This window comes from Triturus cristatus, chromosome 1_2 (assembly GCF_964204655.1).
Source record: "Triturus cristatus chromosome 1_2, aTriCri1.1, whole genome shotgun sequence".
Classification (NCBI taxonomy): domain Eukaryota; kingdom Metazoa; phylum Chordata; class Amphibia; order Caudata; family Salamandridae; genus Triturus; species Triturus cristatus.
This window is the reverse complement of record NC_140580.1, coordinates 956988211-957009515: the sequence shown is the minus strand read 5'-3', so window position 1 is coordinate 957009515 and position 21305 is coordinate 956988211. Positions and strand designations below refer to the sequence as shown.

The window sequence follows — 21305 nt, the reverse complement described above, 5'->3', positions numbered from 1 at the left end:
CCTGAGCCACGCCCCCGCCCTCCTGCACACCTGCACTGGGGATTATGGGTGTGCTGAGGCTATAATTACTGACAGTATATGTTGTCTATAGTAAACCGATGACCTCAAAGCAGCAACACTACACAGAGTAAACATGAGCGAACACAGCAGAGCAACCCAACAAAAACCTTTTCAAAGTATTTACATGCTGCATGATTGACACCGTGTGGCGTATTCCTGATTTTAATCGGACATGCATCCATGGCTGCTGTGCTCGTGCACAGAACCTTGGATACCAGTGTCTGCCGGTGGCGTAAAGCAAAATGTAGAGAGGCCATTGAGTCTCCCATATCTCACATATATTAATTGGCCTTGGGCTGAAAGGGGGCTCCTGAAGTGTTGGGGGCACCTCCGCGCCGCAGGGGCTGCAGAGGACTGAGTTACGTCCCTGATGTTTGCAGGTGGTTGAACCAGAGCTCATTTTTGGGGACCAGGGCGTATTTTTCATCATCACACTTTGACCCTCAGCATGCGACAGGAAGGCAGAAAATGTAGAACAAAAAAATCAAGAAAAATATAATTAAACAAATGATGCACAGAGCTAAAGAAACAGCAGGAAGTGCTGGGTGAGGGAAGAGAGAGGCACTTACGATTCAAGACTGGCTCCACTTGCTATTCGGAGCCCTGGCACTTGTCGGTGCCGGCGGAGGCCTCTGAAGTAAACAATGGCTCCACACGCTGCTTCTTTTTTTGTTTTGTTTTTCCGAGTGGAGCACTGACACACACATTTTCAACATTTGTAGTTGAATAATTTTACATAGAATATGAGCTACTAAGCTGCCTGGGGTTTGCGCGCGCCGAAATGGAAAGATGGAAAGAGACACGTTGTTTTTTTAGAACAGCAGAAGTCAATGTCAGAGGCATTTATGGACCAGAAAAAAGCTCTCTGCCTCTAGTTCCAAGACCAGCCTATCAGGCTTCTTTCTACCCGTTCACTGATAGCACTTTGGCGCCAAGTCAGGGTATGAAGTGGTACATAAATGCAACCGTAAAACAATGTGATGAAAACTATCACTGGCTTCTCCAAAAAAACAGGTGAGCTGCCTGGAACCTTTTGAGTTAAGACACGGATGCGCCATTGAAAGCGGGGTCAAGCCTGCCTCGAACCATAAGTCGGGCTCTGGCTTGGCCCGAGGTTGTATGGGAGTCATGAGCCAAAAGCGAGCAAAACGCACGCAGGGCTGCGAAGGTGTCGCCTCTGCCTCCCCTGCAGCCCTGTGTGCACTAGCACAACATTCTCCTAGCCTCCCTGGGTAGGGTGACCAGACGTCCCCGTTTTCCCAGGACGGTCCCCGTTTTTGGAGAAGTGTCCCCGTGTCCCGACACTTTTCTCCAAGTGACTCAAATGTCCCTGTTTTCAAACAGTGTCCAGGTTAAACACAGAAATGTCCCTGTTTTTCATTGTTCCGGCTGAGCATGCACGCACATGCTCTCTTTGGACTGTTTACAGCATGTGTTGTCACTGTAGCAAGAAAGGAAATCCTTTGAAGAGAGACATTTTACACGCAGCGCCACCTACGTCATCGTGCCAGCCAAAGTTTCTACTTTGGATAAAACAATATTTCTTCGCCCTGTAGTTTGTATTTATAGCCATACAAACTTTTCATTAGCTCTTATGCATACCGTGCAAGGATTAATGCATTGCTCATTGCATGTTTTATTCCTAACCAATTGATGCATGCTTTGTGTTCTCCATATCAAAGCTATGACTTGACCTTTTGACTGACCTTTCAGATCACGGCATTGTAGTCCTTTTTCTATGTCTATGACAGCTGTCAAATAGTCCTACTTTTATGTCGATGGTTACTGCAAACCATAGTCCTACTTCTATGTCTATGACCTGTCCCCGTTTTTAGGTCGAGGACTACCGGTCTGCCGAAGGCAGAACCGGAAGTCGGAGATTTAATGTTTCCTAGAGTGGCTATTTAGCCCACCTCTCTTTTTGCTTCTCCTCCATTGGCTGGCTTCCTAAACGGAGGCCAGCCATTGGAGGAGAGAGCCGTCCCTCCAAATAGGCTCCGTCTTTTCCAGATTCGGGGGCGTGTTCCTTGCTGTTCTTTCCACTTTTTAGCCACGCCCTTTTAGAACAGCAGGAACACGCCCTCGAAGCCGAAAAAGTTTTGGAGCTTCCATCCGTCCTTTTCAGATTCGGGGGCGTGTTTTTCTTTTTCTCTCCTCCAGCCAATGGCAAGAGGAGAGAAAAAGAAACACGCCACCGAATCCGAAAACGCCACTGCGTTTCTCCGAGGCATTTCTGCTTTGCCTCGGAGAAAGGCAGTGGTTTTAATGGCGTCCTCTCCCCCTGCTCTCGGCTCCTGTGTGGTGAATTACTTGGCTGGCTGTTGTTCCGTCGTCCTGATTGCACTGTCTGTACTTGTCGTGGTGGAAAATAATAAGAGGTAAAATAACTAAAAGTATGAAAGACATTGGGTGTTTTTTCTCTTTCTGCACCCCTTGTCTTGAAATCCGGGGACATTGTTTTCTCTTTCTTCATAATAAGCTTATGGTGCTGGGAACCTGATCCAGTCCCATGATAAAAAGAGGTGGCATGGCTCTGTTGTGTTTTGGTCTCGTGGAAAGGTACTGCGTTTCTCCGAGGCATTTCTGCTTTGCCTCGGAGAAAGGCAGTGGTTTTAATGGCGTCCTCTCCCCCTGCTCTCGGCTCCTGTGTGGTGAATTACTTGGCTGGCTGTTGTTCCGTCTTCCTGAATGCACTGTCTGTACTTGTCGTGGTGGAAAATAATAAGAGGTAAAATAACTAAAAGTATGAAAGACATTGGGTGTTTTTTCTCTTTCTGCACCCCTTGTCTTGAAATCCGGGGACATTGTTTTCTCTTTCTTCATAATAAGCTTATGGTGCTGGGAACCTGATCCAGTCCCATGATAAAAAGAGGTGGCATGGCTCTGTTGTGTTTTGGTCTCGCGGAAAGGTAGCTAGTGGGGTTGTGTTGTCGCCGCACCTTGTGCACGTGGTGTGCAAGTCTTGCCTTTGTTATACGATCAACAACATTCACCTCGTCTTCTGTACATCATGCACCGGGATTCTGCGGCGCTTGCCTCAATTTCCGATATTTCAAATTTTTATATTACAATTGATGCAGAAAACATAATGAAAACGTTAGTTGCGTGTGCCTCCAAAGACAGAGGTATGCCGTGTTCTGTACACAATGGCATTTTTTGCGATGGTGCACATGACTGCTTTTTGACCCGTCCTGTACTGTGCCTCTGGTTCCGCAGTTCCGGCGCATGCTATGCTATCCCAGGCAGAAGAGCACAGTGCCTCTCTATGCACACTTAGGACATCACAAGCAACTGCCCGTCTATGCACACTTAAGACATCACAAGCCACTCCCCGGCTATGCACACTTAAGACATCACAAGCAACTGCTTATTTGAACGTGAAGGATTCGACCAGGAAATTGCGCTGTCTTTTGCCATTTCGTTTTCTGTAAGAACGGACACCTTGACTTCAGCAGAGTGGATAGAAAATATGAGTAATCTACCCCCAACATCTGGACACCATCAAAGAAAGTTAAGCCTCTACATTACTTCAGCCACCAGTTCAGCCACAGTGGCCCATAAATAACTAACATTTCTGAGCTGTGCCTTTCTTAAAATGTTCACCTCCTGCATGACTTTTTTTTCCATTATTACCTTAAACCCTCACTTAACCGCTATTACTTCCCTATTCCTATTCTGATGTGTTTTTGTATTGTTCATTCATCTATTTCGATGTTTCCCGCAACATTTTTGTCTTCCGAAATTTAGTTTCCGATTTCATCACTCCACGGTGACCGTGAATGACCCACACACAAATGCCAAATACCTGAGCTCTCTCACAACTTGCTGCAGTGATGTAAACCGTTTGCGACAAATTGCTGATGAATAGCAGTGTCTTGTCTCGGGCTGTGTCCATATGTTTTGCTCTCTTCAAGAAAACATAGACATTTTAATTTTACAGCTGCAGACTTGCAAACCAGGCCTGCGTCTTGTGGGGACAGGTGCTACACTGGGGGACAGGAGTTATACATTAAAACTCTTTCCTAATTCAGCTAGCTTCCACAGGGTCTGTAGATTTGGCACAGTGGGTATATTAAAGGGTGTTTGTCACAGTGGTCTTTATGTATATTGTCCACCTGGGTCATGACTGTGCTGCAAAACAGCGCCAGGGGAATTATAACTAGGTAATAAAAAATCCCACGAGTTCACATTTTACTTGACATTGACTTGACATTGGGGAATAAGGGAGCTTTGATTGTGGTATTGGCAGAGGTGCCCCCAATAGAAATGACAATGCCATTTATTTAGGGATACAAAAATGAAAAAAATATAATGAGCAATACCAATAGCTCTACCTATAATATTGCCGAGACCATTGCATTGTAAATGCTTGTTTGTTTTGAAAATCTGGTCACCCTATCCCTGGGTGTAGCAGAGGGCCTGGTCACTGCTGCCGTCTACTTCCACTTCCACATTCAGAGTGGCACAGGCACGTGACACTGACCAGCACCTCCGCAGCCCGAGGGCCCTTGGAGAGTGATGATGTGATAGTGCGCAGAGGAAGGGAGACAGAAAGGAAGGACTTCGTGCAAGGGGCAAATAATCAAGGTTTTAGGAGCGAGAGAGAAAGTGAGAGCAAGAAAGAGAGAAAGACCAACAAAAGATGGGAAGAAAGGCAGGGAATAAGAGAGAGGTAGCGGAGCATAGGAAGTCGGAGCAAAATAGAGTAATAGATTGAAGAAGAGATAAAGGGAGAAATGGAGGAGGGAGTAAGCAAGGTGGCGAAGATAGAAAGAAAGTGGGTCCAGAAAGAAGCAGAGAAGAGAGAAAAAGAAAGGGTAAGAGAAACAGAGATATCCCAAAAGAAGGAGAAGGAGAAAGAGAAAGACGAAGCAGATAGCGTGATGGAGGAAGAGAGACAGACTATAATGTTATTGCAATTTTGTTGCTGACCTGGCTCGTGTTTCGGCTCTTAGAGCCAAGCCGGATTCCTGATCGGTTGTGGCCCGGCTCTTCTCCTCAAATCTCTGGCTTTGCCCACTTCTGTCGCTACCGGCTTCACCCGCAGTTAAGCCTGGAGTCCTTCAGAACTCAATATATCGCAGGAGTCACGTCAGAAATGTAGCATTTTGTAAACTATTTCTGTGTACATGGTGCCGCCCCGACTCCCCGATGTCTGCGCACAGGAAGAGCCAGTCCTTGATGTGTGCGTTGTGATTAAAAAGTGCACTGCTGATAAATAAAGCCTTCCGCTGTTCCCGTTCCAGCCCGCGCACGTTCTGTTCCCACTCTTTCTGTCTGGAGCCGGAATGAACAGATGTGTAATGCCAGTCTTAAAGCAGCACTGGCAGCAGCGACCAAGCTGTGCCGCTCCCCCGCATCGGCTCGAATCCCTCCCTCCCACCATGCCGGTGGCACAAGCAATTCTGGAAATGCATGGGGCACCCTGCCCAAAAACCATCACTTTGACATGCACAGAAGGGTGAAGCACTTGATGGCACGGGAAGGTGTGAAGGGCGCGTGCCATTTTGCCACGAATATGATCAAATGAAAGGGACACAGAGAGCTGTGAAAATGTGTGGTATGGGGCGCCTGGGGTGCTGTGCCCAAAAACCAGCATCCTCGTGGCATGAGGGTAAGGGACTTAGGGGAGTGCACATGGGAAAATGCCACGGTAAATTGTGCCTTGTGCTTGGTGCCATTCTCCTGGCATTTGAGAGCATATCATGTCCACGGGCCATGTAGCCATCACTCCATTGACATATGGCGGGTATTCTTGTAAAATATCACTTCTGAATATAACGTTGACATGCAATCGCTAATTAGATTTGAATTGCATGGAAGTATCTGACTCTTTTTGACGTCCTACCAAGTATTTAATGCCTGCCCCACTACATATTTTTTTTCATGAAAAACATCAAATTTTCATCAAAAAATATTTACCTATTGCTAATTTACAAAGACTGGCGATTCATCCCCATACCTCGGCCCCGGGTCCCTAGACTGGTATTCTCGTTTTTGCATTTTAAACAAAATGTAGTGTAATTTACCTCACCTTATGGCCCTTGTGCAAACAGCTCAATTTGAAGCTCCTGGCAGGGTTTGCGTGGCCTTTGGCCACAACGGTACAGAAACTGTAGCTGAACTGGATAAAACAAGAGGCGAAATACCCACAATGCAATGGACATTTGTGAGAGGGAGTTGAGAAACGCTGCAAAACATGCTAAGAATATATTCTTATGAAACATACATCAACTTCTTAAACACGGCCACAAACTGCAAATTACTGTGCAACAAAAACTAATTCATTAAAAGGGAGGAAATGGAAATGAGAAAAAGAAACTGAACAAGGCCACCCTTTGGCCCAGATTTAGGGGCATATCAGCAACAACCGGTGATATTATTGCTAAGCGCACTTAGCGCTAGGATAATTATCGCCGGCTAACGTGGATTTTTATCGCTGAGATAGCGTTGCTATTAGCAACGCTTATCTCAAAAGCGATAAAACTCCTAGCGCTAACTGCCTAACGTGAGATTATCGTTGGAAACCCACCGATAATCTCACAAAATGTGGCGTTAGCTTGTGCATAGGGACTCACAAACTTAGCCATGATATCCACCTTCCACAGGATATCATGGCTAAGTCAGTCCTGAAGCAAGCGTAAGGAAAGTAGCGATAACAGGGGTTATCGCTACTTTTCTTGCCGTTATCGCTACTTTTCTTGCCGCTATGCTTCATAGCGTGGGGCTTGATGATAGGAGAAATGTCGCTTAGCGACATTTCTCCTGTCATGTCAGGTCAGGAACGCCCACTTTGCATCTCATTAGAGATGCAAAGCTGGGCGTTAAGAATTTGTGCACTAATGCAAGGTTTCACGCGTAAGCGTGACCTTGCTAATTAGGCGATAAAATTATCGCCGCTTTTTGGCCGAAAAAGGCAGCAAAAGCGGCGATAATTTTCCATCGCCGCCTTGTTGATATGCCCCTAAATCACTTTTGCCGCAACGTAGCGCATTAACTAAATTTGCTGGGCTGCATTAGCGAGAGGAAAAACACAGCTCAGACCCACATCTACTAGTGTTGGCCTGCTGCTGTGGTCATCCCCTGCGCTGACACTCGAAATGGTTGGCTTGCGTGACACATCCTCACAGAGTTCAGTCCAGCATAGGTTTTGTATTAGAAGCATACAAACCAGCACAAATTACTATTCCTATTCATGAGGCAAAGCCAGGCCTGGCTACCTTAGTAGGCAGAGCTTTGCGTCAAAATCTATGGGTGTTTGCGCTGATCTGCAGAATTAACACTCAGTGGTGCCCCTTGACTCAAACTGATGCAAAGCAGCACAAATTGCTCTTTGTGCTTAGAAAAGGGCACATTTATAGTGCAAAATGCCTTTTATACTTGAAAGTAAACATTATGCATCGTGTTGAGAGTATTGGCACAGGGCATTAGTAAGTCCGGGTGGGGGTTTCTTACAACTATTTTTCTTAATTCTGTTATACATACACCCAAGGAGGTTTGATGTGAACAACAACAGCGAAGGCAGAACAATTTATTTACCAGCGGAACAATCAGGTTTTGTGTTACGTTTGTCATTTTGAATGTTGTGCTTCCAAATGGTGGCACAAAGGCAGAAAGCTTCAAGGGTGGCTACCAGGCCTTGAAAACACAGATTCTGGCTTGCTGTAAGAAAACATGACCTTTAGCGCCCTTGAAGCAGCATCATGGCAGTCCAGCTTTCATCTGTTGACAGATCTTGTCCCTCCCTTAAAATCAGAGTCCTTCCAAAAGCAACATTCCTTTGAATGGGACCGTATACATAGATCAACTTTCTGTAGTGAGATATCTCTAATGCTCTCCCAAACTAAGAACATGATCATTCATAGATGCTGCTGGACTCCAGAAACTTAATCTCAAACAAGACCCCAAGTGTTAGCACAGTAATGACCAAATAAGGGGACCTCGCGCATATGCTCTTTGACTGTCCCATCTTCCAATCTTACAGGGTTTGTGTCTTTGCATTAATTAAAAACACCTTACATATTACTCCCACGCGCCAATTCTCTCATATACTTATCGGCCCCATAGACCCTCGAGTAAAAAATGAGGCAAATAGGGACCTGGTTGACCTGATGATAACTCTTGCCTGCAAGCTCATTCTCACCAATTGGAAAAACTCTGGCATAGTTTCATTCCACATGTGACACCAATGGCTCACATTGCTAAGTGCAGTGCTGCCCATGGCGCCCATCGCGCAGACCCATGTGGAATCACTTGATGCCTCCACAAGCCACTTTGAACCTTCATAAACCAGTACACCGCTCACTGATGACTGACATATATTCCCAGACAAACAGAACCCTAGCTGCCCCTTACTTCTGACCTCCACTAGCCACAAGGAATTAAAATCAATACCTGATCCATACCTGATCCGTCCCTACTCGCCACTGGCTATGACCTCACTTATCAGTCCTAGTGTTGACTGTTTATTCTGCTGTGCATATTGATTAGATGAAGATAGTGCCCTAAGCGAAGTCCATGGATCTCATCTAACGTTTGCTTATCCAATCACATACAATACTGTCCAAATGTGTTAGTTTAAGTTCAGTATGTTTTTCATTTGAAATGTGTCATGACTAGCGTAAACATTATGCACAATCTGTACCCCCTCCCTTCTTGCTTTCTGTATCCATGTTCACTATGTCTCTCATAATCGACTGTACAAAGGATATGCCATTATTTATTATTATTATTATTTTGAGAATTTGTAAAGCGCAAACTGACACCTTGCAGGCTTCCTGGCGCTGGAAATTACTCTGTTAACGGTAAACCGGAAGAACAGTCAGACGGGCAGTTATTTGGGGAAGAGCCATGTCTTAATGCGTCTCCTGAAGGGAAGAAGCTGTGATGTTTGACGTATGTCAGTGGGCAGGCTGTTCCACAGCTTGGCCGCAGCTACACTGAATGATCTGCCCCCTGTTCTAGTTCTGTTGAATCTGGGTACCTTTACCAGACAAGCAGAAGATGAACGTAGGTCTCTGGCAGGAGTGTACCACCGGAACAGGGCTTGCAGAGGTTTAGGTCCAAGTCTGTGCAGAGCCTTAAAGACAATGCAGAGGGACTTGAATGCCACTCTTTGTTTTAGGGGTAGCCAGTGTAGCTCAGCCAGAGCTGCTGTGGCTGAGGCCCTTCTCGTCCAGCCAAGAGCCAGCTTGGCGGCGGCAGATTGAATTCGCTGTAGTCGGTCCAGTGTCGTGACTGGAGACTCCAGGAGCAGGGCGTTGCAATAGTCAAGGCGACTGAGTATCGTGCATTGATAACCATTGATAACGCCAAGCAATATCTTTGCCTTATATTGCACTTTCGAATCGTCCCTTTGTTTGTATTATGCATATAAAACTCAATAAAAACGATTTGAATAAAAAAATCAGAGTCCCTGAGCTGTAGCAGGATCTTTGCACTGAATGGAAGGACTGAATCGTGCACATTTGTGCACAGAGAGGCGCTGCAAAGAGCGTAAATCTGGGAAGACCTGCCTGAACGGTGGAGCTGCCTTTTTCACAACGCATTTCACGTCGGTAGTGGTTTAGTTTACAAAGATGGTGGTCAGAGGTGTCAGTGAACCATGAAGAATACTGGATGACAGTTCAACTGGCTCCAAGTGCATGCCACTTAGGTGCCCCCTTGAGGTGCTCATAAGATGCGTCAGAGAGCTGCATTGGGGCAGCGGGTACTGCCGAAATGGAGGATAGCTGCACTTTGAAGGAGCCCGCGGCCTCCCATGATCAGATGCAGGATGGTCCACAAATCATGGTACAGCCGCTGAGGGTCTAACAGAATGGAACGCATACATGAACGTGTTTTTGTGCAAACTCATGGCCTGATTTATACTTTGGTGGGCGGATTAAGTGCCCTTGCCATGACAGAGTATGTTACTCCCACCACGGTGAAGGTACTCCACCAACCAAAGTTAGAGACGTCTGCCGGCCCCGTGGACATCTCTTGCATTTCCAGGAACCGTTGTCAAACAACAATGACCCACTCCCATGGCGTGGGGGTCATTTTGCAGTTTTCACTGATGTTGTCACCAGGATTTGCCTGGCGGTGATGGACAGTTTTCACTGTCCAGGTGTAATACCCACTCTAAGTAGGTGAACCCATGGCCAAACCTCCGACGGTGTATGTAGGCAGCAGGGATGGAGTAGTCTCTGTGAGGTACATACTGAAGTTCTACTCGACTCTAAATGAGGCAGGTTGAACTTCGCTTTGGCGGAGAAGGCACTCTGTTGGACAGAATACTCTCACCGCAAAAGTCTAAAATAGGCCCTTACTACCGCCCGAAGGGAGCTGTGGAGTTAGGAGAACAGAAATCAGGAATACAGATGAAATCAAAATACGTCCAGTAGGAGTAACATGAGAGATGGAACACGCTGTTATTGGGCTGACCTGAAAAGAAAGCTACAACCAGAAATGTCTGAACTGTGTCAGAATACTTGCGAATGTTCTGTGCTTTTCAGTGCTAAACCTTGTCCCTGTCTGCATAAATGATGATATATCCAGGCATGGCCGTTACAGGTAAGAGCGGCGGGGCGAGGGGGAAGTCGACATATGATGGGATAGGGAATATAAAATACGTAAAAAAATAAAACCACTTACCTTGTGCTCGCTACATCGGTAATTCCTTTTGCCCGGTGTGTGACTTGGTTGAGGGCATTTAGAACTTATGTAGAGTCCAGCAGGACGCTCACAGCATAATGTCATATACTGTAGCACATCAAGGGCAATAAAGATACACTCAGCCTATCATTTCACATGTTGCCAAATGATATTCTGGTATTTGAAAGTGTTTTTGACTTTCTCAAGCTGTGTGTGATGTAGATATATGTGTGGTTTGTAGGCCCATCAGGCGATATGCACTGACAAGGCCAATAGGTCTGGCATCTGTCTGAAGTGCCTGAATGAATCTATAATCCGTATATCCGTGCACTGAAATATTCATGGACCATGCACTCAGTAAGTCACCCTTGTAGCTGTTCATCTCCCCGTTGACTCATTCCCCAATGACATTGCCACACATACACTCAAGAATCAACAGGCACATTCAGTTATAAACTAGAATTGCTGACTTTGTTGCCAGTCTACGAGAGGTGTCAGCGAACTATTGCAAATGTTTTATGATAAGCCTGTGTGAGTACTAGCTTATGTGGGGAGTGAAAGGGCTGCCAGTATTCTGTTCCTACTAGCTTCCAATTCAGTTATAAACTAGAATTGCTGTCTACGAGAGGTGTGAGAGGGCTATTGCAAATGTTGTATGACAAGCATGTGTGTGCACTAGCCTATGTGGGAAGTGTGAGGGCTGCCAGTATTCTGTTAACTGCTAGCTTCCAAGAGGTGTGAGAGTGTTTCTTTTATAAGTGACTGCTACTCTCGATGTGTGAGAGTGCTGACAGTAATGTGAAACTGCTAGTTTATGAGAAGTGTAAGAGTGCTTCACATATTACGTGGGGTATTCAGTGAGGGGTTTGAGACTGTTTGGCCAGCCGTCTTGGGCCGGCCAAACAGTCATGCGCACTTAGAATGTCCTTCACCCGGCTGTATTGCACAGCCTGGGTGGAGATCATGCACCGGCTCCCTGTCCCTGTCTGAGTGCTGAACCAGGCCGCTCAGACCAAATACGATGCTTCTGTCGTGCTGGTGACAGCAGTGTTGTTAGGGTAGCCTGTGTGCTTCCTGCTTCTGGGAAGAGAAGTGGAGGAGAGACGATGGAGGAGAGATGGCAGCCGTGCAGAGGTAAGTGAAATGTTCTTTTTTTCAATGCTGCCCTGCCGCCCCGCCATCCCCATTCCATACCAGCCGCCACTGGTCAATGTGCTGTCAATAGTGTCTGACTGCTACCCTGCGAGAAATGTGCGAGAATGTTGGCTGTCGAGTGTGGCTAATACTCTGTGAGAGATGTGAGTGCCATATTCTGTGAGGGGTGTGAGAGTGCTATTGTTTCTGTGTGACGTTTATTCTGTCAGGGGTGTGAGAGTGCTGTTGGTTTTGTGTGACATATTCTGTGAGGGGTGTGATAGTGCTGCTGGTTTTAAGTGACGTTTATTCTGTCAGGGGTGTGAGAGTGCTGTTGGTTTTGTGTGACAATTATTCTGTGAGGGGTGTGAGAGTGCTGTTGGTTCTGTGTGACGTTTATTCTGTCAAGGGTGTGAGAAGGCTGTTGGTTTTGTGTGACATATTCTGTGAGGGGTGTAAGAGTACTGCTGGTTTTGTGTGACGTTTATTCTGTGATGGGTGTGAGAGTACTGCTGGTTTTGTGTGATGTTTATTCTGTGAGGGGTGTGAGAGGACTTTTGGTTTTGTGTGACATATTCTGTGAGGGGTGTGAGAGTACTTCTGGTTTTGAGTGACGTTTATTCTGTCAAGAGTGTGAGAGTGCTGTTGGTTCTGTGTGGCAATTATTCTGTGAGGGGTGTGAGAGTGCTGCTGGTTTTGTGTGACATTCTGTGAGGGGTGTGAGAGTACTTCTGGGTTTGAGTGACGTTTATTCTGTCAAGAGTGTGAGAGTGCTGTTGGTTTTGTGTGACAATTATTCTGTGAGGGGTGTGAGAGGGCTGTTGGTGTTGTGTGACATTCTGTGAGGGGTGTGAGTACTGCTGGTTTTGAATGACGTTTATTCTGTCATGGGTGTGAGAGTGCTGTTGGTTTTGTGTGACAATTATTCTGTGAGGGGTGTGAGAGTGTTGTTAGTTTTGTGTGACATATTCTGTGAGGGATGTGAGAGTGCTATTGGTTTTGTGTGACATATTCTGTGAGGGGTATGAGAGTGCTGCTGGTTTTAACTGGCATTTATTCTGTCAAGGGTGTGAGAGTGCTGTTGGTTTTGTGTGACAATTATTCTGTGAGGGGTGTGAGAGTGCTGCTGTTTTTGTGTGACATTCTGTGAGGTGTGTCAGAGTACTGCTGGTTTTGAGTGACGTTTATTCTGCCAAAGGTGTGAGAGGGCTTTTGGTTTTGTGTGACATATTCTGTGAGGGGTGTGAGAGTACTGCTGGTTTTGAGTGATGTTTATTTTGTCAAGGGTGTGAGAGGGCTTTTGGTTTTGTGTGACATATTCTGTGAAGGGTGGGAGAGTACTGCTGGTTTTGAGTGACATTTATTCTGTCAAGGGTGTGATAGTGCTGTTGTTTTTGTGTGACAATTATTCTTTGAGGGGTGTGAGAGTTCCTTTAGTTTTGTGTGACATATTTTGTGAGGGATGTGAGAGTGCTATTGGTTTTGTGTGACCAATTCTGTGAGGGGTGTGAGAGTATTGCTGGTTTTGAGTGACATTTATTCTGTCACGGGTGTGAGAGTACTGCTGGTTTTGAGTGATGTTTATTCTGTCAAGGGTTTGAGAGGGCTGTTGATTTTGTTTGACATATTGTGTGAGGGGTGTGAGAGTACTGCTAGTTTTGAGTGACGTTTATTCTGTCAAGGGTGTGAGAGAACTGCTGGTTTTGATTGATTATTCTGTCAAGGGTGTGAGAGTGCTGTTGGTTTTGTGTGACAATTATTCTGTGAGGGGTATGAGAGTGCTGCTGGTTTTGTGTGACAATTATTCTGTGAGGGGTGTGAGAGTGCTGTTAGTTTTGTGTGACATATTCTGTGAGGGGTGTGAGAGAGCTATTGGTTTTGTGTGACATTCTGTGAGGGGTGTGAGAGTGCTGCTGGTTTTGAGTGACGTTTATTCTGTCAAGGGTGTGAGAGGGCTTTTGGTTTTGTGTGACATATTCTGTGAGGGGTGTGAGAGTACTGCTGGTTTTGAGTGATGTTTATTCTGTCAAGGGTGTGAGAGGGCTTTAGGTTTTGTGTGACATTCTGTGAGGGGTGTGAGAGTACTGCTGGTTTTGAGTGACGTTTATTCTGTCAAGGGTGTGAGAGAACTGCTGGTTTTGATTGATTATTCTGTCAAGGGTGTGAGAGTGCTGTTGGTTTTGTGTGACAAATATTCTGTGAGGGATATGAGAGTGCTGCTGGTTTTGTGTGACAATTATTCTGTGAGGGGTGTGAGAGTGCTGTTAGTTTTGTGTGACATATTCTGTGAGGGGTGTGAGAGAGCTATTGGTTTTGTGTGACATTCTGTGAGGGGTGTGAGTGATTTTGGTTTTGTGTGACATTCTGTGAGGGGTGTGAGAGTGCTGCTGGTTTTGAGTGACGTTTATTCTGTCAAGGGTGTGAGAGGGCTTTTGGTTTTGTGTGACATATTCTGTGAGGGGTGTGAGAGTACTGCTGGTTTTGAGTGATGTTTATTCTGTCATGGGTGTGAGAGGGCTTTTGGTTTTGTGTGACAATTATTCTGTCAGGGGTGTGAGAGTGCTGTTTGTTCCCTCTAACTGCTAGCCTGTACGGATTGTGCGCGCTGTCTGTAGTCTAAGGGGCAGCGCTCGGCAGCATGTGTGCCGGGAAGCTCCTTCGTGTGATTACTGAAATGAACTTCTTACCTTTGCAAAGTCTTCATGAAAAATGTATAACCGTGAAAATCAGCACTGAAACAACTCTCTGTATTCTGCTTTTTGCTATAACGAAAGTTTTAGCAGACGGTGAAAGCTGTTTCTGGTGATCAAAGTGCCACTGCCTCTGCTTGTGTTGCCAGTCATCCTCCTGACTCTGCCCCAGCCCCATCTGTGGGCTCCCCTGGAATTGTTTTCCTACTTTCAGCAATGGTGGCCGTGCTGGGCCGAAGATGGGAAGGAAGCATAACCGTGGAGTATTAACTGTGATCGCGAGGAGTGTTCAAGGAGCTGAGGATACTGACCTCAGCACGAGGCAAGGAACTTGACGGGCATGACAGGTGAGGAAGACGGAACTGCTGCTAGTTTGTAAAACATCATTTTAGGCGTGGCGAGGGTCATGGCTAGACGGTAGTGCTATGAAGCAATCGGAGTGGCAGAGGGGTGCTATGCAGATGCTGGTAACAAGCAAATGCGCCAAAGGCTTTTATGCAAGAGAACTTACTGTTATTAAAGGAAGCAAATCAGAGGCAAAGGGACCCAGCGGGGATGATAAGGTCCCTGCAAGCATGAAATGAGGTGGCAGAAAGTGTCTGGTGATGCACAAAAGAGGCATGAGGTGGAATCAAGACAACGCGGCCTTGGTATGAAGGTCCCGGGCCTTCGATAGCGCCGGCCGTGGGCTTCTGAAAACAACTTTGAGATAGAAATATGCCGATTAGACCCTGAAGTCTCCGCAGCCCCAACGTACACAGCACGTGGCCGATGCCCCTTGATTTGTATTCGTGAACACTGTGGCATAACATTAGGACCTGCAGCACATGCGGTGCGGGAGGGACCTCGAGCTCCAGCGGGCCCCCTCCGGCAATGTGCAGGGGCAGCGGACCCCTGGGCCTGGCCTGAGACATCCAGACTGGTCCAGGAATGGGGGAGGGAGGAGATAGTGCTTAATTTGAGCTGGTAGTTTCCAGTGCTCGGCAACACCCGCGCTTTTCATGAGCATCAGTTAAGCACACATTCAAACATGGGGAGATTGAGTGATTTACCCAAAATCACAGGATGTTGGGCCCACACCGACGCCGACGCTCGAGCCTGGTTCCCCAGCTCCAAAGTTGGCACCTCATTATGCCACACCCCCTCCCCACTTCCATGGTTAGTACTTGGTTCTGTTGTGGTGGCGCTAACAGGAGAAATGGGCTGGTGCAAGCTGCCTCCTCGGCACTTTATTTGTTTGTTTACAAATTATCCACTGTTGGGGGATTGGTGGCCTTCATGTACTTTGCAGGGGGTGGGCTGAAGTGTCCTCTCCCCCTCTCAAGTTTCCCCTCAAGTTTCGTAACGCTGCTGCGTGAACGGTGGTGCAGTATGTTCTCTGCTCGGCGCAGTCGTGAAGGCTTTACTGATGTGGTTCATACCCTGTGGTTTTTGCTGTCCTGAGTAGACAGTACGTGGTTAGTACCATGAGCTCTCTGTAGACCCCTAGAGGCTTGGGATTGTACCCCGAGGCCCGTGCTGTTCTGACAGGCACAATATGAGGTTCATACTCCAAACCTGGGCACTCCTGACAGGTCACATATGGGATTTACAACCGGAGATCTCTGCAGCCCTGGCAGAGGCCAAATGATGATTTCTGCAGCCCTGACAGGTGCCAGCTGCTGGAATGCCCTGATATCACTGCAGCTGGGAAGGGTGTAATAGGCTGATAATATGTTGGTAATGCCCTGATATCCCTGCAGCTGTAATAGGTGTAACATGCTGGCAATATACTGACATTCCTGAAGCTGTGATAGGTGTAATATGCTGGTAATACCCTGATATCCCTGCAGCTGTAATAGGTGTAACATGCTGGTAATTTACTGATATTCCTGAAGCTGTGATAGGTGTAATATGCTGGTAATACCCTGATATCTCTGCAGCTGTAATAGGTGTAACATGCTGGTAATATCCTGATATCCCTGAAGCTGTGATAGGTGTAAAATGCTGGTAATACCCTGATATTTCTGCATCTGTGATAGGTGTAATATGTTGGTAATACCATGATATCCCTGCAGCTGGGGTAGGTGTAATATGCTGGTAATACCCTGATAGCCCTGCAGCTGAGATGGGTGTAACATACTGGTAATATTCTGATATCCCTGCAGCTGTAATAGGTGTAACATGCTGGTAATGCCCTGATATCCCTACATCTGTGATAGGTGTACTATGTTGGTAATACCATGATATCCCATCCCTGCAGCTGGGGTTGGTGTAATATGCTGGTAATACCCTGATATTTCTGCATCTGTGATAGGTGTAATATGCTGGTAATACCCTGCTATCTCTTCAGCTGTGATAGATGTAATATGCTGGTAATACTCTGATATCCCTGCAGCTGTGATAGGTGTAATATGCTGGTAATACTCTGATATCCCTGCAGCTGTGATAGGTGTAATATGCTGGTAATACCATGATATCCCTGCAGCACTGGCATATACAGTCTGGGGATTTGTATAACCTGGGATAGTTTCAGCCTGAGCAGTACACCATGCATATAATTACAGGAGTCGTCAGCTGCCCTAACAGGAGCAGTGTAGGGTTGCAAACCTGAGACCTTTGTGACCCTAAAAGATACCGTATAGTGTTTGTACCCTGAGACCTCTGTAGCTCTGGCCGTTACTGCATGGCATTAATACCCTCACACCTCTCCATGCCTGTCACATACTACACAGTGTTGAAACCCAGGATACAGTGTTTAAAAAACACCCTGAGATGTTTAGAACCCTTACAGACTGAGGGGTTCATACTGTAAGATATCGGCAGCTTAGACAGGAACAGTGTGAGGGGTGTGTCCTGAGGTCTTTATGACTAGGACAGATTGTTTAGGAATTTGCAACCAGTGGTTCAGGGTTGCATTTGCAGATCCAACTGGTTAAAGCCCCAACGTTAAGGGCATTAGCAACCCAGCCTTTTGGGTTTACCATTTCATCTCTATGGAGGAATCAGGATTCAGGTTTGCTATGATGCCTATGTCCCACCCAGGCCTGCTTCCATCCAATGACAATGCTCTAAAATGCATAGACACTGGTTGTTAATTCGTCACTTTTTTTGACGCTCCATTGGTGCTGTGTGCTGGCCCATATTTACAAGGCCACGCAAAGCCACTTTGCTTGGCTTTACACGGCCTTGTAAATATGGCCCTCCTTCACGCAGTACTCTGTGTCAAAGGGGCGTGTCATGAGTGTTGCTGTGGGTGTTCCAACGCAACACCCATGACTTTTTGACACTGCCCCAGATTTACAAGGATGCATAAATCTGAGGCAGTGCCAAAAACAAACGACTTTCCAGGGGAGGCGTAAAAGTGGGGCAACAAGAAGAAATACTTTTATTTCTCCTTGTTTTTTGCTCTTTCTATGAGTGCTGCGTTCTGCAGTACACATAGAAGGAGCAAACCACCATTAATGATTGTTTTTGTGCAGGAAGGTGTACCTTCCTGCACAAACACAATCATCCTTGCGGCGCAGGCATCATTACACCATGGTGCAAGGGAGCCTGGGTTGGGGCAGGGCTGCTGTTTGTGTGCCAGCGCAGGGAAGAGGACAGGGGTGCGCCATATTCTTATAAATAAGACGCATCTCTGTGGTTTTGAAACTACGCAGCTTAGCGCAGCAAAATTTCTTGAGGGGGTGTGCTATTTCATTGTAAATATGCCCCATAGTGTCTAAATTCTATCAAGGAATATTTTTGTGGTCACGTGAATCAGAGGGCACATATTCTTGCTTTGTCTCCTCCCCTTCACTGCATTGTGACATGAGCATTGTGGGAACTGAAATAATAATGTATATTGCAATGCCATAAAATATTCCACAATGCCCCTGTATGTAAAGCATACATTTCATTGGCAGTTCCTGCTATGGCCTTTCCATGTAAAGCATGCATTTCCATGATAGTTGTCTGCATGATCCTGCATGTAAAGCACATGTTGTAAAGCAGGATTCACCAATTCCTCTGCATGTAAAGAATAGATTCCTATGAGTTTTTAAATGTTTCCCATATGTAAATGAATCATTGCCAGGGCAAGTTCCTGAAAGACCTGAGCATATAAAGCATACATATCCATAACATTTTCTTCAATGACACCTGTAAGTACAGCACACGAGAAGCACACGCAGTGGTCGTTGAAGAAACTGTCATCCCAATGTATCCTTTATAGAGGGCTATAGACCTGTCATATTTACATCCAGGGTCATTGGTGAAACTGTCATTTCTCTGTAGGATATAGTTACAAGAGTTGCGTGTGTTCCAGTTTAGGAAACACCAGGCCTGGCAGTTAGGGCTGGCTGTTGGAGCAGGGTCAAGACTGCTTTGCCTATGTCTGGGTCCAAACATAATGTATATTGCACACATTGTGCATGCGCTTTGCTTAAAAAAACATGCAGACGGCGCCACCATGTGGTAGACTGTCTGACATAAGTACTGCTGGCAAACAGTGGCACAAATTAGGCACTGGCACAACAGAGTGTGTAACAGAGAAATGGAAAGAGATGTCAAAAGAAGCAGAGAAAGAAGTAAAGAGAGTAAGACTGCCGATAAAAATGTATTCATTGGTCTAGCAAGACCCTCTCATTCCTCTCGGGAGCCTTGCATTATCCGTGGTGCATTTCTAGGAATGTGCGACACAAGGAGTGGGAGAGACAGACACAAAGACAACACGATAGATTTATACAGGGAAAGACAAAGGAAGTTAACAGAGGCAAGTACGCAATAGAACGATAGTGAGAAAGGGAAGAAGAAGAAATATGAAAGAAAAGAGAGGTGATATTGGGAAGGGAAGAACATGAAATTGCAAAAGGACAGCGCAGGATAGGAAAGAAAGTCATGAGAAAGAGAACAAGAAGGGGAGATAGAGCATCAGAAATTTAGAACGAAAATGCAAACAAGTGAAGAGGGAGTGGAAGAAAGAAAACGGAGAGGTCTGGGGAGAATAAAAAGAGAAAGGGAAAGAAAGAGATTCGGAGAGACAGGGTGGTGGTAGACCGGAAAGAGGTAGAGAGGACGAGGTACGAAGAAAATAGGAAGCGAGTGGAGAGTTATAGAGAAAGAGAGCAAAAGAGATAAAGGACGAGACAGGTGAAACGATGAGGAAACAGATGGAAGAATGGAGAACGCCTAAGAAAACTGAAGGGATCGAGGGGATGGAACAGAGATACCGAGAGGAGCAAGCAGTGCAAATGAGAGAGAAAGGCTGTGTAAGAAAGGGGAGGAGAGTGATACTTGGGAAAGAAATAGGAGCTGCGAGAGGTAGAGAAGAGCACAGCTTAGAGAGAAAGAAAAACGAGAGATTTTGATCGGATAGGACGTGCTGTGATTTAAAGCAGGGTAAACGGAGAGGTGCAGAATGGAAACTCGATGTCCACGTACCTCTAGCCCTCCTGCCACACACAACTGCCCCCTGCCCGGGCAGCCTGCAAAAGTGGCAACGCGTGTCCACCCGCAGAGAAAATATCATAAATCAATGCAACCTAGGCTTACCTGTACACAGGTGAGTGAGAGGCGACCAACTCGGTGACGTGAGATGGATGGAAAGCGACAGCACGGCACGACTGCCCCTTTCAGCGGCCAAAGCGCAACTCTTTATTTACACTAAACAGGTGCCTCGCTCCTCCCACGCGACATCCGTGCAGGACACGCCCAGCCCGCCTTGAAATAGACAGCGCGCTGCTTCAGGTTACAGAAGGTAAACAGTGGCCCTGCAGCGATGCGGGGATTTGGCGGGCGGCCCAGCTGCACCTAAGGTTTGGGACAAAACAAATTCACGGCCACGCAAAGGTGCTGCGATGCACCTGTGCGCCTGCCTGAACAAGCCGGCCGTCCAAGAAGCAGTGCTTTGCAGCCAGAGGCGCAACTAGAGCCAAATTTCGGGGGGGGGGGGGTGGGGGGGGGGGCTGAGCAAAAATTTCGGGGGGAGCTGAACTTTAAGCAATAGGCAGAGTGCTCTTAGAAGGGGTGAAACAACAGCGAGGCCTCATTAACATGCAAATGGTCTTTTAAAGACCTGCGAAGTGCTGGGGTGCGGCTGCTTTTTTGCCCGGGAAGGTGTCTCAGCCCGGGCTGCCACACGCGACGGGGGGGGGGGCTGAAGCCCTGTGAGTCCAATGGGTGTTGCGCGCCTGTTTGCAGCATTCCTCAGTATGGATTGCACGCGCACGCCTGGTGGCCAGCAAAATTAGCCAATTGCAGAGCAGAACGTCGGGGCCACAGAATTTTACAAGCAGTTTTGATAGAAAATGCTGACATGTTTGGGGCACTCATGGTCCTTTTTAAAGCATTTGCCCAGTTATGCCAGTCTTAGATTTCTCATAATGCCCCTCTTTCCTGGCCTGTTCCATGATCTGATATCCATTTCCTGGGATCTCCCTCTCGGCTCTCACAATGCGCCTTTATCAGGACTAAAACTGATGTGCACATGGCTGGTGTCTGTCTAGAGTAGCGCGGCGCCGGACAATGATGACCTGTATTGGTCTCGAGCAATCACCAGTGGCTGAGATTCATTTACACATTCCTTCTTGATTGCTGGTGTATAAAGTCTTTATCTAATTCGGCCACATGTGGCATGGGCTTATGCCACTTTGCAGATTTTCGTATACATGAGTTATCATAAGTTATCAGCTCCATATGGTGTGTTTGTGTGCCATAGAGGAGCCTAAACTATGCTTAATGAATAGGTTGGCGAGCTTAAGCACACGGTGCAGTGATGCATACTCCAGTCCCTATAACTTAGCTCAGGGGGTTGTGCTGTTACTG

The 21305-nt window shown here is 46.6% G+C and overlaps 1 long non-coding RNA gene across 1 annotated transcript in view; it reads right to left on the bottom strand.

Annotated features, from left to right (window-relative positions):
* LOC146868437 (uncharacterized) overlaps positions 1-20167 on the bottom strand; it is a 96847-nt gene extending 76680 nt beyond the window's left edge. The window contains exon 1 of the long non-coding RNA XR_014962876.1: positions 20034-20167. This is a non-coding gene — a long non-coding RNA (uncharacterized LOC146868437). The remainder of the gene's footprint in view (positions 1-20033) is intronic.
* Positions 20168-21305: the final 1138 nt, after the last annotated feature.